Raw genomic sequence first — 19873 nt, 5'->3', positions numbered from 1 at the left:
ATCCTGTCAATAACACTTCATCTTGCACAATCTGGTTCCTGGCTGTGTACAGTGAAAAATAAAGTCCAAAGTCCAGTATGCCACTGTAGCAAATAGCTTACAGAGACCCACTCCACACCCTCCCATCTCACTCAAAATACGAAAATCACGCACATAGGTTCACACATAGACCATGCCCTACAGAAGAACCACACTGGTGTTGATGGGAGGTACCATGTCGGGTTGAAAACAGTGCCTATGGCTCTTGCGTGCGTGCATGGCGTTAGAAGGATCATTTTAGCAGTCTTAAGGGAACTGCTGGCCACTTAATTCAAGTGAATTACAGGCAGTCTTCCAACCTCAACATGAATTTAGCTCACTCATACATTTCACTAGCAAAAGCTGCAGGAAAGTCTCAGACAGGATTTGTGTGTCCGTCCTGCCACTCTTGGTGCAAGTGCATCTCTTGCAACAAACACCCAGTTTGATTCAGCTTCTAAAGTAAAGCCAGCCAAACCTCCGTGTTAATGGACTATTTCAACTCCTGCTCACCTGAATGTGTATAGCAATACTGCGCTCTTCACATCTGTTCCAAACATTCAGTAATTAGACTTGGTAGTAACTGACCCGGCAGTGTAATTGGACAAATAAGCCAGTTCACTTATCTGGTCAGATACTGTGGAGTCCTCAAGGTTTCTCTATGTATATTTAGATCTTGGTCAGCTTTTATAGAATAATGGCCCCCTGAATCAACACTATTCACTCCTGGTTCTAGTTCTGAAATACATCTGGAACGTTTAACTAGAGATCCTTTGATCTATGGGGGGACCCAAAGCTCAATAAGGCCTCCCATTCTCTCTCAATTTCATTCCCCTCAAGCAAGTGCTTTACTAGGGGAGAGGGTATGATTTCCAAGAGCCTCTCAATTCTTTACCTGCAAACTTGTTCAAAGGTGGGTGGAAAAGATTAGAAATAAAAGGGAAAGTTTGAATTTCTGTAGGTGCATGGTTTGAAGCCATGCAGATGGCAGTGACTTCTATTGCTGGTGATTAATTGCCAGCAGCTTAACAGAAAAAGAACTAAATCCCTTTTATATGAGAGCTGCTCACCCTTTCTCTGCCCCCAGAAATGAGTACACTTTTATTATTTACATGCTGAACAAATCTGAGTGCAAGTGTATGACAGGATTGCATGTGATGGTAGTGGGCAGAGCTCAACAGCCCTGAGGTTCACTTTCCATTTAGGTCTTATGTTCCTAAGAACTCATGGTTCACAGTTTCAGCCAGACATCTGCAAAGGTCAAGAAGAGATTCCTTTCCCCCGCACTGTATTCTGGGATTTAAAACAAACACACACAAACCCACCTTCCTCTGAAGCATCAGGAATAGTAACAGCTGGAGATGGGACAGAGGTGGCACCGGGCATTCTGCCTCTCAGGTGGTTGGCTGGTTTGTTCTTGCTTACATGCTCGGGGTCTAACTGATCACCATATGTGGGGTTGGGAAGGAATTTTTCCCCAGGTCAGATTGACAGTGAGCTTGTTTTGTTTTAAACCTCCCTCTGCAGCATGTGGGTGTAGGTCACTTGCCAGGATCATCTGGGTAAGCTCACTTAATGACCTTGGGCAGTGGTGTGCCTCAGCCCCTCCTACTCTCTGCCTGTGGCACCTAATAGTCTAGTCTTCTGTGGGCTGTAATATTTTGGCCTAGTTTCAGTGGTTGGGTGTAATGTGCAGGTGCTGGGTAGTGTTGGTGGCCTTTGATGTACAGGAAGTCAGACTAGATGAACTGGTGATCCCTTCTGGCCTTAAACTCTGACAAGTCAACAGATATTCTATAGGAATAATGGTCAATAACCTGTGCCAGTTCTAGGGGTTATTTTTTGTTCACGGGTTTACGAACAGCTCACTGGATGACCAGTCAACTGGAAAAGAGTAGTGTCACTCCCCCCCCCCGAGCTCCATCCATAAACCAAGTTGCATGCACTGGAGAGGTGACTGAGATGCCACTCACCACAGATCTTGGTAACGGGATCATCCCACTGCTTTTTTGCATGCTTCGAGCTACAGTGAAGTAATTAATGTTGAAAGGACATTCTCATCAGTCCTCAGAGCTAATAACCCATTGGGATGGGTGGCAGCATTTCACACTTTTTGGGGCTGTTGTCTTCCAGAGCCTGCAGGCAGCCTGGAACATCACTGTATGTGTTACTCCTAGATGGCATTTGAAAAGTTAAGTGAAAGCTAAGATTCTAGAGCAAAGATGGCAGCTTCCAGCCAAAAGGCCCTAGCTCACAAACCAGCTCTGTTTGGCCTCTGCTTTATAAGAGACAGCTACACATGGCAAGCTCACTTGCTTCATTTATTGCAAGCCCCCAGTGGCCAGTACAATGTTATTCCCTACTTCCAGCCCCTGAAGGATACTGCTCCTTTTCCCACAGTCATCAGGGAGTGGCAACACTAGGGTAGCTGAGGTAGAAGAGGCCTTCCTTCCCCATGTAGTTTCTATACTCCAGATGTTCTCACCAAGTGTCTGGTTCCTCTCTGACAGAGTATAGTGAAACCTCATAGGCTGGGATGCTCTCAGCGTTTTCCTCAGGAATTGAAATTAGGGGGAAAAAAATACATGGGGAGGAGTGAGGACTGATGAGGCATGAGACCATTAGGGTGAAGGTAGGTAGTATGGCACCATAGTAAAAACTGAAAAATGGTTCACAACCATTTTATTAGATTTAACTCACGTTTTTAAAATCTCACAAATTAAAGTTGGCTACACAAGTCTAGTATGAAGCACTATGTCTACCTTCATCTTGGTTTCCTGTTGTAATTTTGCACAACTCTGTTAATGAACTTCTTGAATGCAGTGCTTTCATTTTTGGTGGCTTCTCATGTGTCCAGTACTTCCAGTCCTTCATGATATGGTCATGATCACGCAGAAAGCGACTTCTTTCAGAACAAAATTCTATTCAATGAGGAAAAAGAACACTCAGCTATAGCTGTCGTGACTGGGACTAGAAAGAGATGAATTCCTACTTCTTTCATCCCAGGAAACATAGCACAAAAATTAGGTTGAACCACTAGTGATGATAAAGAAGTTGAAGTTAAATCTACACTTGTTCATTGTATGATATTCCACTCTGTGTTCAAATTCTCTATTCTGTCCTGGTCACATGGCAGCCCCATTGCAGGGAGTGCCTCACTCCACTGAACTGTCAGTGTTTTGTAAGACAGGCATCTGTAAAAGCTACATAGAGGTTGATAGAATCCAGAAGTTGGTGTTGTAGACATGTAAGAATCAAGTCTGTGTATTTTACTTTTTCAGCTGGCTTATACTAACTCCTTAAATGAAGTGCCCTAATTAGTCAACTTCTGAACTGAAGTCTTTGCTTCTTCCAGTGCGTTTTCAATAGATATCTGATTGATACAAGTGTAGTTTCCATTGCTGGACAGAGATCTACTACTATTGTAGAAGATGCCTGGATGGCATTGTATAATGACCCAAGTGGTTTCAACAGTGGACTTACGAGAGAATGGCAATTGTCTTCTCTGAAGTTAGTAGCAAAAGGAGTCCACCAGCCTAACTACTGAGATCCGTCCCATCTCGGTAGTTTCCAAAGCCAATAATAATGGTTGAAGTAATTTTAAGACAATAGCCAAGGATCACTCATGAGAAAGCCAGCAGGTTTTCCCAGGTTGGACTAATTTGAACTTCAGTCCCAGTGTATCATCTATATTTTCCAAGATGACTTTTGGACTTTTTCCTTTTGGACTCTTGCTGGCGAGAAAAAAAAAAAAAGAGTATGATGATATTAAATGCCTTTGAAGATTCTGTAGCTCGTACTAGTAGGAGTAGACAGCCTCTGTAGTTTGAATAGGAGAGTTTAGAGTTACACTTTTCTCTGAGCAAGCTTTGTACTTCACTAGGTCTTCCAGAGAAGTTTGCAGCTCCATCAAATGCACAAGCAGCCCTCTCTCTGAAGTTCAATTTACAAGCATTTAACTCTAAGACGTGTGTTGTCAGAGTTTTAGCCATGTGTCTTCTATAACCTGAACATCTAGAAATTCATCTACTGGCCTACGACTGACATCACGATAACATATGCAGTGACTTAATACTTGACACCTATTTGCATTGATTCATTCATCAGCCATGTATGCACATTTTCTGAATGTGGTGAGAGAGTTCTTCACTTTTTCAACTGCGGAGTCTTTCACTGTTGCACCACATGATTCTAACCATGTCAGTTGAGTTTCTTGAAGAAAGAGAGTGAGCATTTGCTGGTCTTTGGTCAGAAGCAGTATCCAACTTTAGAATTAACAAATGACCATGCACTTCACATTGGCCTCCAGTGTGTAGAGCGTGGTATCTCTTGCTTAAAGAGCAAGTATGATGTGACAGCCATGTTTGTTTGAATAAATTGTGTCTCCAGCATTTTTAACAACCTTGTTAAGTACTTCTAAAATTGGCTGTGACAATGACTGGCTTATAAGGCTTTCTGCATCTCCATGCAATCTAGAGGATTTGTGTTTTGCACCTTTTCACATAGTTTGTCAGCATTGGCTTTGCTGATCAGTCTGGCAATCCAAGCTCCTCCACTTTTATTATATAAATCCATGGTATGCTCACATCTTGAATACTGCATGCAGTTCCTGTCACCCCCTCTCAAAAAAGATGTACTGGAATTGGAAAAAGTACAGAGAAGGGTAACTAAAATGATTAGGGGTATGGAACAACTTCCATAGGAGGAGAGATTAAAAAGACTGGGACTTTTCAGCTTGGAAAAGAGAGGACTAAGAGAAGAGAGGACTAAGAGGAGATATGACTTGACTGGTGTGGAGAAAGTGAATAAGCTCCTTCACATAACACAAGAACTAGTGGTCACCCAATGAAATTAATAGGCAGCAAGTTTAAAAACAGACAAAAGGAAGTATTTCTTAAAACACAATACAGAGTCAACCTGTGGAACTTTTTGCCAGGAGATATTGTGAAGGCCAAAACTATTACTGGGTTCAAAAAAGAACAAGATACTCATGAAGGATATGTCCATCAATGGCTATTAGCCAGGATGGGTAGGGATGCAACACCTTGCCCTGAGAGCCTCTGCTTGCCAGAAGCTGGGAATGCACAACAGAGGATGAATCACTCAGTAATTGCCTTGTTCTGTTAATTCCCTTTGAAGCACCTGGCATTGGCCACTATTGGAAGACAGGGTACTGGACTAGATGGACCATTGGTCTAACCCAATATGGCTGTTCTTATGTTAAAATTAATTATAATAAAAATGTTTATTACAGAAACTCCAAGATAATGACCTCTCAAGATAGCAACTTTTTTTTTTTTTTTTTTTTAAATCTTTGCTTACTAGGAAATGTTTATTTATATAAAAGTTTCTTAGTCACAAATCTAGCATTCTGGAGCAAAGTCACTAAAATGTAGTCCAACAAACAAATGTTCTTTTCACACGCCCCTCTCTTCTCCCTCTACTGCATCCCACTCATAGTTATTGTCCTTGGTCAGTGAAGACCTGGAGTTCAGAGGTGCTTTCACATGAGTTCACCTCCCATCCTGGGAGAAGGCATCATGCTTGGTCGTCCAGCTGCTCACCACTCGCTCTGGTCACTCTGGCTGCTGCTGTTTGTTGTGCCACCATTCACTCCACTGCTGATGGCCCTGTACCATCACCTTCTGCTGCCACTGTGACCTCTGCGAGTTGTCTCTTGAAGCTCTGCCTAGCACTCAGTGATTTCAGCTCTCAGTGGGAGAGCCACACAGTGAGTGCAGGCTGGACTGTCATTTCCACAGAAATGCTGTCCTGCAGCAGGTATAAGCACTTAGACCTGATTATTAGTGATTTCAGCTCTAGTGATGACTTAAAACAAAACAAAGACTCTCTATGGAGCCTGTCAAGGTTCCTTCCCCACTCTGAACTCTAGGGTACAGATGTGGGACCTGCATGAAAACCTCCTAAGCTTACTTTTACCAGCTTAGGTTAAAACTTCCCGAAGGTACAAACTATTTTACCTTTTGCCCTTGGACTTTATTGCTGCCACCACCAAACGTGTAACCGGTATATTACTGGGAAAGAGTCCATTTGGAAACGTCTCTTACACCCCCTTTCCTGGGCTTGATAAAAATCCTCACCAATTTGCATAGGTGAACACGGGCCCAAACCCTTGGATCTTAAGAACAATGAAAAAGCAATCAGATTCTTAAAAGAAGAATTTTAATAGATGAAAAAGTAAAAAGAATCACCTCTATAAAATCAGGATGGTAAATACCTTACAGGGTAACCAGATTCAAGACATAGAGAATCCCTCTAGGCAAAACCTTAAGTTACAAAAAGACACAAAAACAGTAATCTACATTCCATTCAGCACAGCTGATTTTCTCAGCCATTTAAAGAAATCAGAATCTAACATCTATCTAGCTAGATTACTTACTAAATTCTAAGATTCCATTCCTTTTCTGTCCCCGGCAAAAGCATCACACAGACCGAGAAAGTCTTTGTTTCTCCCTCCCCCCAGCTTTTGAAAGTATCTTGTCTCCTCATTGGTCATTTTGGTCAGGTGCCAGTGAGGTTATCCTAGCTTCTTAACCCTTTGCAGGTGAAAGGGTTTTTCCTCTGGCCAGGAGGGATTTAAAGGTGTTTACCCTTCCCTTTATATTTATGACATAGCCTAATAAGCTCTATCTTTAAATAGGGGAGAGGGGCAAGTCAAATAGTGCCTGTGACTCTTAGGCACAGCCCACACCACCAAGCAAAACCCCGTCCCACGCCACCCACCTCTCCCCACTGGGATCTGCCATCCAAACCTCTTGCTTCACAAGTGCAGTTCACTTGAGGGGTGACCAATGCTTAATTTGTAATGAAAGAGGAGCCGGGACTCAAGCAAGGTTTTTACTTTCCTAATTAATGTGGCAAGCCCGGAACTATGTACTGCCAAGCCTAGAAGTGCCAGGGCTCAGTCCTGGCAAAAATTAAGCCTTGAGGGTGACCCCTTCAATCAGGGCAGGCTAAGTACAGTTCTGCTGCCCTTTACTCAATCAACAACAACATTTCATGACCCCCACATTCAATACCAAAATGTGGGGGTCATGGACCTGGGGATTACAGTGGATGAGAAGCTGGATATGAGTCAGCAGGGTGCCCTTGTTGCCAAAAAGGCCAACGGTATATTGGATGTATTAGTAGGAGCATTGCCAGCAGATGGAGGGAAGTGATTATTCCCCTCTATTCGGCACTGGTGAGGCCATATCTGGAGTACTGCGTCCAGTTTTGGTCCCTTCACTACAGAAGGGATGTGGACAATTTGGAGAGAGTCCAGCGGAGGGCAACGAAAATGATTAGGGGGCTGGGGCACATGACTTACGAGGAGAGGCTGAGGGAACTGGGATTATTTAGTCTGCAGAAGAGAAGAGTGAGGGGGGGATTTGATAGCAGCCTTCAACTGCCTGAAGGGGGGTTCCAAAGAGGATGGAGCTTGGCTGTTCTCAGTGGTGGCAGATGACAGAACAAGGAACAATGGTCTCAACTTGCAGTGGTGGCGGTCTAGGCTGGATATTAGGAAACACTATTTCACTAGGAGGGTGGTGAAGCACTGGAATAGGTTACCTAAGGAGGTGGTGGAATCTCCATCCTTAGAGGTTTTTAAGGCCCGGCTTGACAAAGCCCTGGCTGGGATGATTTAGTTGGTGTTGGTCTGCTTTGAGCAGGGGATTGGACTAAATGACTTCCTGAGGACTCTTCCAACCCTAATCTTCTATGATTCTAAAATTATTTGTAACCCAACACCAGCCAAAATGGATCACTTGGGCAGCACAGCTCTGTCTGCTGGGTACCTAGGCAGAGTAGGTGAGTTCATATAAATAATCTGATCCTGAATCCTTCCCCTGGCTCATCACTAGCTGTCAGGGGAGAGCTCATTCAGACCTTGCTTACAAATCATAATTTGAAATTATAATGTTGGCCAACATTACCGAAATGAATATGCCAGCATTGTCAGAAAACACAGCAGCTGTGTGAAGAAGCTAGTCTTTGTTCATACTTTTCAAACCTATTTTACTTTTTCAGGTACAAGTATTTTATCATACACTGTACAGGCTTTTTAAATGGGAATTGAAACATGAATACAAATTCACATTTCCAACCAATGATGAAATTGGAATCACTGCATTTAACTAGTTGACCACTTTGGGGGGGGGGGAGGAAGAGTTGGGGAAAGTCAGGCAGGATTTACACCACCACTGGGCAGCAGGGGGGTGTAGGGAAATCCCTGGATGCTCTAGGATGGAGGGTGGAAAGGTGCTTCCACTGAACCTTCATGCAGTGGGACAATATGTGGGGGAGAAGACAGAGACAAATGGTGAGAATATGTCCCCCAACTCTTATAAAGAGAACAAAAAGATGATAAAAGGAACCAACAAGAGATGTGTGGAGAAAGCTACTCTCACAAACTTAAGTTGTTCCTAAACTTGTTTCCTTCTCTTGCCCCATTCACCCATTACCGATCTTGAAATCCTCCTTGTGCAACATCAAATTTAAATGTTGGCATGATGCTGTATTTGTCTGCAAATTCTCACACATCCCTATAAACATATAAACACTTCAACCTCTCCCCTTGGGAATCTATTTGCTTGTTTGTTAGTGCTCCCTGTCAGGCTAAACTTCCCCTTTGCAGAATTTCATGCCATTAATCACACATTTTCGTATATCCCTTTCCTCCAGCTGCACCCAGGGAGAATTGTGATGGTTTTGAACAGTTGTTATTAAACTAATTAGGCTGATGAAAAAAATCTGCAAGACCAGTGGAGCAACTTTCCTTCATTCTACAGTTACTTCTGAAAATTTCCAGTCTTCGGTTAAAAAAAAAAAAAACCTAACGAATCAAATTAATTATATAATTGACACCTAAAATGCCTGAAAGTCACTTTTGGGGGAACGGGGTGCGCACATGCAGCCTGCTCATAGATGCTACCCTAGAAATTCAAGCTGTTAGCAATTTTCTTCCATCAGCATTTGAGATCAGTACATAGGGTTTTGTACTGTATCAGACGTTGTACCTTATGCTAGAAAAGAGATTGGTTACCAATTTTAATAGATGACGGGGATGACTTTTTACCCTTCCTTATTGTTCCTATCAGAATTTTTGCTGAAGCAAGTCTGCCACTGGTATCAAGCTTTGATAAGAGTTATTTCTGGACTCTGATCTTGCTGCTATTCTTTGCTCTAGAAGCATTTGTTTATTTTTCACTTACTGTAAAAGAATAAAACATTTCTGGACAATGCTACAGAGAGAGTGCCTGAGGGCAAATGCATTTCAGGCCAGCAGCTCAACAACATATGGATCTCATCTAGATTTTGTTCTAGGCTTTAGAAGAAAAGGCTCTGTCTCATTAGTTTGGTTGAAGACAGAGCAGAAGAATCAGGATTAAAGAAAGAGAATCATAAAGCTACATTAGTCTGGTGACAGAGCAAGATCCTCAACAAGTCCAAGGACCAAGTGGCCAAGGACAGAAAGTATCATTTTACACATAATGTCATTGAAAGTTGGTCTTTTCCTCTCCTGCTTCCAAAGCTTTCAATTGCCATTAGCCTGATGTACCTTAGTGCAGCCGACTCACATTGTTTAGAGGTTTCCTTCTTGTAAGTTATTGGCTGCAAGGCTCCTAGATCTTTAACCACTAGGCTCCCTGATCAGTTTGCTACCACGACATACGCGGTGTGGTCACCGTTCACCTCCCCAGGTTAGCGAGAGCAAACGCAAACCAAACACTCCCCAGCCCAGGGACCCCTCTGTGACATCGGTCTGTAGAGAAAGAAGGAAGTGCAGGGCTCACACACACAGGCAGAGTCACCATCAGAGCAACCACACCACAGGGCTCTGCCTTGTCGTGCTTGTTCTTTTATTTGCTGCTTTCTGAAACCCAAGGAGAAGAATGGAGGGGGCTTGTGCTGGAGACTGGGACATTGGGGTGGATGGGGGGGGGGGGAGAACCCCGTCCCTCCATAGGGAAAACTATCACTTTGGGGGGGAGGGGAAGGGAAGGGCAGGGCGGGCCAGGGCATTAGCATGAGACTCACCTGAGCAAAGCCTTCCATCACCGCGATACACACCCTCCTACTCACGGAACTGTATCCCGGAGCTTCTACCTGGCCCAGGCTGCTTAGAGAGCGGAGCGGAGCGCAGCCCTCTTGGGTGGGGGAATAAGAGAGAGGGGTTCGGCTCCTCTCCTCTAAACATGGAGAAAATTCCCAACCCAGGAGACCCCCTTTCTTCATTCTCCAGCCCCCGGCAGACTAATAAGGGGAGTGGTCTCTAAACACGAAGCATAAAACCTGCAGGTACCTAGTCCTCCCCTCCCCAGCTCTCAGTCCGCTCACCCGCAGAACTTTACCTGCTGCTCCAGCCCCATGCGCACCTGTCGCTCTCTGGATACAGGTGAGCGGCTGACGCAGAGCAAGCAGGCACAGGTGAGGGAGGGAACTGAGGAGGCACAAGGCTCCGCCCCATTCTCCCGAGCCCAAACCTCTGGGGAGGAAAAAAAAGGAAACCCCTTCTAGTCAATGGGGTCCCCGCTTTTAATTAGTGTTATGGCTGGAGTTTTCATAAGAAGCTGGGAGAATTTTCCTTTACCCCAAATTTCCTAATATTTACACTTACTTCTAACATTCTGCCTGTGTATTTCCTCTGTCCTGTGCTGTTGATTTGCACTTTGTTTTCTATGTCTGGAAGCAGCCTGGCAAGTCCCTTGGCACAAGTTTAGGGTGATGGTCTTATAGCTTCTGCGTCACATTCCTTTTTACTTAAAACAAAATACAGAAGAGAGGGGTGGAAATAAACGCTGGCTTTATTATGTTATAAAGCACTGGAAAGATCCTGATGTTCTGAGCCCGCAGGCATCCCAGAGCGGGAGGTCCTGAACCTCTGAAAGTTCAGCCATATATTTTAAATCATGAATATCTTGGACATTCTAATTTAGGATCTAATTTGCTTCCAAGGCTTTGTTACTTTTCAGTTATTACAGGAGTCTGTGGTTTTGTGACACATGTTCTTTAAATAAAAAAAGACATTTTTGGTAAACAAATAAGGGTGAAATCTTGGGACCATTGAAGTCAATGGGAGTTTTGCTATTAACTTCAATGGCACGAGGATTTCACCCCAGATCTCTATTTTTTTTCTTATAATTCAAAAGACTGAATTACCAGGCTCCCACATGGATTATCTTGAGGTCCTTAGCTATGAGAACGGGTTCAGATTCACCATTGCCCTGTACTTTGTGTAAAAATCTACACCAGTCAAAAGTGAATGTAAACCACTATCATTCTGAATACAGAACAGCAGTGAACAGGGCCCCTATCCTTTGGATAGAACCCAGCACACCAATTTTGGTGTGCAATAAGGAAAGCATAGGTACAACAGGGATAAAAGGAAGGATGGATGGATCGATGGGAGAATTTTTGAGTCAAAAGACTAGGTATGTCAGAGTTGGGAAAGTTATATTAAGATAATATTAAAAATGGTACACCTTATTTAATATTATGATAAATGATCTTCCAAAATGAATAAATCCTGGCATAGGTATCATTCTATTTGCAGATGATTGTGTTTTATGGATTTGGAGCAGGAATATTGAGGTGTCATAAAAGAGAATCAACAAAGCGTTACTATAGATTTCAAACTGAGGAAATGCCTCGGGTTTCAAGTTGTCCATTGCTAAAATCAAAGACTGATCTTTACTAAAAGGAAAGCTGCAAAGGAATACAAATTGTATCTGTGTGGAGAACAAACAGATATAGCTAAAAGGTGTTTAAATTCTTAGCGGGGAATATTTGACACTAAGTTACTTTGGAAGGATCATATAGACTGTTAAAGATAAATGGGCAGCTATTCTAGAAAACAGAGTTCATTCATAATAATACTGTGTACTTACAAAGTCTTTCATTCCAGGCTCTCAAAGTACTTTACAAAGGTTAAATAATTAACCCACACAACACCCTTGGGAGAGAGATAAATAGTATTATCCCTATTGGTAACAGTGGTACTTGAAAACCCTTGTGCTGGCAGACACAGCTGTAATTCACTTTCACATATCAGTGCACAGATACTGTATCACTGCTTGCAAACCTACCTGCCTCAGGGAATTTGCAGCAAGGAAGTAGACATTATCATTTAGATGCAGTAAGGGAATTTAAATATTTCTGCCTCATTCCATAAATGAACTCTCAGTTCAATACAGGCCTGGCACCTTCCCACTCACATGTCTTTTTCAAGAAGAAGGGACAAAATTATTAAAATGTAATAGCTTTCTTTTTTGGTATCTTACACTGTTGACACAGGTGATGTTGTAAAATGTGAGATGCAAGCCCATTGGCTGTTTCTACTCTGAAACATAGGTACCGTTCAAACCAGCAGTAGAAGCTTTCTGCACGAGTGGATATAAATGTCTCATATAGACAGCTGCCATGATGTTGAGTGGTATTGTGGGCAAACCAAGCAGGCTTTATCCAGATGAAGCAATCCAAATTTTACTTAAAGAAAGACTAAGTGGCAGGAATATCTTCTCTCTTAATTGTTGCTCACATTCTCCTGTTAAGTGACCTGTAATATCCCAGTGGCCTCCTGATGTCTTCACTCGAGCCCTTGCAAGAGCTGGGTGAACAAAAAAAAATTCACAATAGGTAATTTGTTAGTTGCACTACAGTAATGCACAGAAGCTTTGATCAGGATCAGAACCCCTTCATGTAAATCCCTATATAAACATACAGTTAGAGACAGTAGAACTTAAAATCTAAGTTGAAGAAAAGACACAAGTGAGTTTAAAACAAATGGTGAGAGAGGACACAGGAAAGAAATACAAAACCAAATAATTTAGTTGAATGGGTTGCCTCTATTTGAAAATTGTGCATGAACAAATCTGGATTCTCCTATATATGTTGTTCCAAATCATGCATCAAAGCACTTCAATAAATAACTTCAGTTCTGCAGCTTATTTGCTAAGAGTTCACTGTGGGTGTTTAAAATTCAAGCTCTTTTGATTGGACATATAGGTCGTATAGTATGTTTCTGTTCCCTAACTTGCTTGTGATGGTGAATTCAAACAATTTACGTTTGGTGAATATTCTGCTTTGTGTATTTAAAATCTCCTGTTTCCACAAACATGGCTGCTGGGAAACTAAAATATTTGTGGAAAGCAAATACAAAGTGGCGGCGATCACAGCTGAAACAAATTGCAAAGTTGTTTCTTTTTATTTAGTAAGTAATGTGAAGGAAGAATATGCTCATGCTGAAACAGTTAGAATACTCCCTCTGCCCTTTTGGAAAGTCCTGTAGCTATTAATGGAGTTCAAGACAAAAATTGTCAAATATTGTGGAAGTTCCACATTACTCTTCAGACAAATCTGCATTTTACAAGTCAAAAGCTGGCAGCTATGGGCCATTAAGCAAACTCAGCCTGCCTTATGGAAGTCAGGCTGAGTGTTCTCCAGTTCTATTCTGGTTCATTTACTGTGCCCATCATGGTATGTGATTGCCTTCCACAGTGCACTAAATAATGTGACTTTTAACACCTGTTGTGTAGTGGTTTTCCTCTGCCTCTTCCTCTCCACAAGAAGAAAATTATACGTGTATCCAACAGGAATATATACACTTCTGTGTGTTTTTATCAGTGAAGGCTTAGCCAAAGATGTTCCTGTTATCCTTGGTATGGAAGATGGTGAGGTTTGTGGTAGTTCTTTGTTCCTGCCGATTTGTTCCACAGTCTGGAATTGGTTTCCCAGATGGCTTTGCCTCCTGCACAAAAAAGGCTTCTTTGCAATAAATAGTCCTACTGAACCAGAGGAGCTGAGTTCTTGACCATTTCCAGAGTTTTACATGACTTCCCAGGTGTCCTGGGTCCAGACCATTGAATGTCTTGAAGATAGGAAAAAAGGCCTTGAATTTGACACGCTCTAGGGAAAGAACTTACTTCACCAGCAGCAATAAGGATTCTGCAAGTAGGTCTTAGAAGATAATAGTGTTGATGACGGAGGTGGAATAGAATGCAATTCGCCCACCGATGGCTGCTTTGGAACTGCAGTGCTAACAGGAATTGTTTTGTGCAGTGAAGTTGATAGATACAATGAGCAGTTCTGATGAGCAAGAAAGTGTCGTATTTTGGATTGCAACTGAATTGTAAAATGTAGTTGTCGCGCCATGGGGAAACAATCAGACACACTTGATTCTCTATTTCCATTCACTTCTTTAATCCTGTTTTTATGTAACTTTACATCACATTTATGTTACTCTTTGCCTGTTCCGAAGTTAGATTTCTGTGACATAAAAATTCCTTTGCTTAGCAAGCAGGCCAGGGGTGATATGACTACAGTGATATCTGAGGGCAGCCAAGCAGATTAACTCTTGAAGGATAAAAATTCCAATTTCAAATGTGTCCTTAGTACTAAACAACATGGTAATCAGAGAAAGAGAATAGCAAGATTGTCTCCAGTTTTCCCCAAGAGGCCTTAGATGCTGTGTAAAAGTCAGGTTTAGACAAGACCCAGATTTTGGGTAGATAAATCAAAATTAGAGCTGACTGAAATTCTCAAATGAAGGTATATATGTGGGGGAATGGTGCCGGTTCGTTAAAAAAGGCCTTTTTAAAAAGAATTTTCTCTCTTCTCCCAAATTTTTCTATCCTTCAACAAAATGGAAAAAGGAAACATTTTTGTTTGCAGGTTTTCACCTTTGTTAGTGGTAAAATGGAAAGGAGAAGGGAACAAAAAATAAGGGGGGAATTAAACCCCAAATGTCACATATTTTTCTGAAATATTTTAAATAAACAAACACCCCCGCTCCCCATGGAACAGAACCAATTTCAAAACTTTCCATAAAAATTCTTTACCATATTTTGACCAGTGGAAACCAAAATGAACTCTATTTTCTCCCACTGCTGTGGAATCCTTGTCCTTTCCTTTAGGAGGAGTACAGTTGAAAAATGACATACTGGCTCTAAAAGACAGTTCCCAAGCTCTTGGGCCTCCCGAGGTCTCTATGGATGAGGCTAAGAACCTTAAGTGACTGATGGGGTGGCCTGAAAATCCTCAAGTATCTTTGCAAGGTCTGCAAAGCCGAGCTTTGTTGAAGAGCAGTTGGGTGGAGAATTCATTTTAAGCATACTCTGGTCTGTATCATTAATTTGTAAAAGTGTTTATAATGTTTCCAGATGGTCCATTAATATTTTTGATAGTCCAATTAAAAATCCAAAGAGAGAGGGCACATCAAAGTCACTGTCTCATTCAGGGCTCTTATCTTCTACAGAAAGTTAAATTAAACCTGCACAGTGGCTAGGGTCTGGATTTTTCTGTTCACAGCTGCTCATGGCTCCTGTCTACTGACGTTAGAGTCTTATACTAATTATCAGGTACATGAGGCTTAGAATTCTCTATGTGTAGGGGTTAGAGCATTGCAGAGTTCCAATTTTGCTATTATTCGTATTGTGGTAACGCCTAAAATTCCCACTCATGGCTCAGGACCCCATTGTGCTAGGGGCTGTGCAAATACAGAATGAAAAGATGGTCTCATTCACAAAGAGCTTACAGTCTAGGTATCTCATCGGAAGCTTTGAATTTGTCTCATGGGAAAATCACGCAAGCTAAATCAGAAAGGAAAACAATTTTCTTCCGAGTCTTGTGGTGGTGCCAGCTTCCACTGTCTTGGTCTGAGTCTTCCAATATTTGGTGCCTTTTTTAAAACCCCAGTTCCTGGAGTCAGGTGACTTCAAGAATCTCTCCTTTCTTTCTCTCTCTCTTTTTTTTTTTTTTTTTTTAAAAACATAAGTTCTAGCTGTTGCTGAGAAAAGCTTTGAAAATATGCAAACCTAATGCCTAATATGCAAACCACAGCAGGCAAATAAAGAGCACTCCAAATGTGTATTTCTTTTAAAATCTCAAGATTTTTAAGCCAATCCCATGAATCTGGGAGTGGGGAGCCTGATCCAGTGGATGCTGGGGAGGCAAGGCTACTTGGACCTGATAGAAACCAGAGCTGAGATTCTGTGCTGGGCCTCTGACCGTATGTCAACAACTGTGATTTAAAACCCAAGGCAAAGAGTCTCAGAGCCTGGGTCTACAGGCTTGGGGTCGTGCTAAGGCATGAAAAACAGTAATGTAGATGCTGCTTGCCCTTCTGGGGTCTATATAAGTCCTCCCCCAAAAGGAAGAGGAGTGCTTTTCTTTATGATCTGGGCCTTGCTTCATCTTTCTGCTAGGCAGGAGAGTGGGGAGAAAAACAGCCTTCTGGCCAAGTGAACATTTAAACATGAAAACCCTCAGTCATTTGCTTTTTGAAAATTGGGTTAAAATGTTTGTTTTTTATTTTGCTGGTGATTTTTTCCTTTGCACAGCTTGAATGAGGGTTGTGAGTTTACCGAGTCACTTGCTATAAATATGCATGTTAAGCAATGAGATTCTTCCATGAGTCTGATTAGGGGGTATTTGTATTGCCCTAGCACCTAAGTCCCCAATAAGATCAAGGCCTCATTGGAAGAGGTAATCTTGCTGTGTACAGAAAAGTGGTAGGTATGATGTTACTTGCATAGGAGTGACTATGCTAATGAGATACTACTTTGGAAGATTGCTGCACTTTCCAGCTGAGTATCTCAGTCACTAAACATTCGTCAAACTTCACAGTCCATAGGAAGTAGCTAAATACTTTCAGCTAGAAGGTTCTACCGTTGGGCAAAGTGCTTGTTTTAATGTTATTTATTTATTTATTATTGGGTACAAAATGGAAAAGCGCCAATCCTTTTGCTGGATAAATGAGCTTGGGTTCGAAAGCTAGGAAGGCCAAACCCCCATGGGTTGTGGTTTTTGGTCTCCCTGCCCTTTCCTACAGTCATGCATTCCCATCCCCACACTCTCAGCAGTAGTTCTCAGCAAAGCAATGAGTGGAGCCAGGGCACAGCTCTGTGGCAAGGAAGAGGAATGTCTGTTTCATAATCCCATTATATGTTCCGGTTCTTGCTGTTTGGCAGGACCTTTGCTTACAAAGAAGGCAAAGTTTGTCTGGAAGTTTGCTGATCCCTAAGGATGTGACCCTTCATAAACAACTTGTATTACAAATTTAGTTCCTAACCCTTCATGGAATGAAAGTGGCTGTACCAAGGGAAAGTTGTGAGTTTTTCATGTGCCCCTCTCCTGAAGTCTTTAGTTATTTTGGGGGGTGATGTGGATGGGGATTCTCTCTCTCTCTCTCTCTCTCTTTCTTGCTTTCCAATGCTTTCCCTGTCGTCCTAGCTTCCTGCTGCCAGTTTATATCTTAATGGAATCTAATCTGAACTCCCTCCCCTTCTTACCATGTGGAGCGAGGTGATGCCAACAAATAAACATGGGTGCTATTCTAGGGCTGGAACACAGCAGACCCTTATAGAAGAGGTAAGAAAAAGCAGTTTATTCCAACCGCCTTAGGCTGCTGCTCTCAAAGCCAGCCGTCTAGTCAGCGTTCAGCTCTTCAGAGCACTTTAACACAGAGATTTGAGCTGAGGGTGTATTTGCGGTCTGCGTTTGGAGGAAAGCATGTGTGGGTTGGTAGGATTGAAAGTGAACCTAGTTATGTTAGTGCCAAGTTAGGAACACTAGATGGTGCTGTGGGGTTACAAAAATACCTTAGCCATCTGTAACATCAAAGTAGGCTACCACATCAGAATGGGCTGGTGCTGATAATGTGAATATTGGGGCTGGGGAATAGACAGATATGCAGGGATAGAGCCTGATCTTAGCTACTCTGGGTTTACCACTGGTCTGAGATCAGAGTCTGGCCACTTATTCCGATGAAAAGCATCTTTCAGATATTTTTTTCTACTGAAGTTGTGACCAATATGTCTCTCCTTGAACACTATTCACTTACAGCTGCCTTTCATCCCAGGGAGCTTTAGAAACACTGCTTTCCTCCCCACCTTCTCCCCTCACTCCACCTTGCAATACCCTGGGATGTGGTCATTGCTGTCCCTATTTTACTCAGAGGGAAACTGAGGCACAAGGAGAGGAAGCAATTTACCCAGCATCACACAGTGAGTCTGCAACCAAGCTGGGATTCATGTCAAGATTCCTGCTTCCCAGTCTCCTGTCCCAGCCCAGCTCCAGAATTGGCCACTCAGCCAGTTTCCTACCTGAGAGAGGCTGCCAGGATTACAAGGAGATACCTAGGAAGCATTTTGAGCTGATCCTGCTGATGTCAGAAGCACAGGGTTTACTGTTAGGAAGGAGCTGGGACATTTCCCCCTAAAGTTGACCAGGAAACACAGGCAAAACTCCTCCCCTCATGTTCTCCTCATAGAACGTGGCATGGTGGGCCTGGAGTTGGAAGAAAGAGGAGCACCTGGCTGGTACCTCTGTTGACTGAGGGATGAGAAGGGAAGCTAGGATGTGGTCTCTGAGATGCATTCAGGAGTGACAGTGAATAAACGTTCCTCATCTACCTTCCAGAAGAGAAACTCACTCCCCACACCCGCCACCCACACATACACAATCTGTAATTGTCATGCACATTGTGTAAAGAGTTATCACTTTGGATGGGCTATCACCAGCAGGAGAGTGAATTTGTGTGGGGGGGTGGAGGGTGAGAAAACCTGGATTTGTGCTGGAAATCACTTTAGATAAGCTATTACCAGCAGGACAGTGGGGTGGGAATAGGTATTGTTTCATATTCTCTGTGTATATATAAAGCCTGCTGCAGTTTCCACGATATGCATCTGAAGAAGTGAGCTGTAGCTCACGAAAGCTTATGCTCTAATAAATTGGTTAGTCTCTAAGGTGCCACAAGTCCTCCTTTTCTTTTTGCAAATACAGACTAACACGGCTGCTACTCTGAAACAATCTGTACAGATCCCTGCGTTAGACCATCACGTTACTGCATTCGCGATGGGCTTGTCCTGCTCTCTCCATGTTCTGGGGGAAAGTCACCAGCTATTGAGCTAGGATGAATAATGACGATTCCACAGGTTCCAAACCTCTTTCGTTCACACATGTTGAACAAGGTTATATTTAAGCTAGCTGCTGCCCGCCACCACTGCGGAGTGTTGCACATACAAAAGTGAGGTTATAAAGTGCTGACCAAGGGAACTGGATTGTGCATGCGTGAAAGCTCCCCCCATCACTTCTGCTTGGCATAGCAGGCATGTGGTATGCATGGGAGGCATGTAAGTACCGCTTGAGCTCAGTGAGGATCAGGCTTAAGCATGTCTCTTTAGAGAAATCCATTCTTTGCCCATGTCCCATTCATTTTACTTCCCCCAGAGAGTAAGGGAACTGATGAGCAGGAGGCTTGAGACAAGAGCTAACCAGAGGACCACAGTTCTGTTTTGTGCCAACTTTTCAGGTTTTAAAATTTTGTTTTTGTTCCGCATTGGAATGAAACCAAAACCTTTGGAATGTTGTCATAAAAATGTAGTTGTGTCGAAATGTCTGTTTTCAGCTCAAAGCCTGCTCTGTTTGATTCAGGAAGGCTATGTGTCTATGTAGCCTGGTTAGGGCACTGGTGTGGGATGCGGGGGACACAGCTGCAAATCTGTGCTCTGCCTGATTCAGAGCAGTGTTTTTCATCCCAGATTACTGAACGCAGCAGGTCAGAGACTTGCTGCTGGGTTCCCCACATCCCCGGCCAGTGCCCACCAGGCTATAGAGTGTGAGAGAATGTCTCTCCGCCAGAAACCTTCCTGATGAAAAGTTCATCAAAGCTGATACATCTCTGCAAAATATGCTAGCTTCAACATCAAGTAATTTGGTTGAAAATGTTCCAGCCAGCTCTGCTTGAGACTTATGACTCCTCAGTGCCGGTGTCATTCACATAGCACTTAACCTTCACCGTGCCTACACATAGATTCTGCTTACACTTGTGTTGAAGGTTACACCTTGTGCAACA

This window comes from Lepidochelys kempii, chromosome 22 (assembly GCF_965140265.1).
Source record: "Lepidochelys kempii isolate rLepKem1 chromosome 22, rLepKem1.hap2, whole genome shotgun sequence".
Taxonomy (NCBI): Eukaryota; Metazoa; Chordata; order Testudines; family Cheloniidae; genus Lepidochelys; species Lepidochelys kempii.
Note: the sequence above shows the minus strand (reverse complement) of the source record.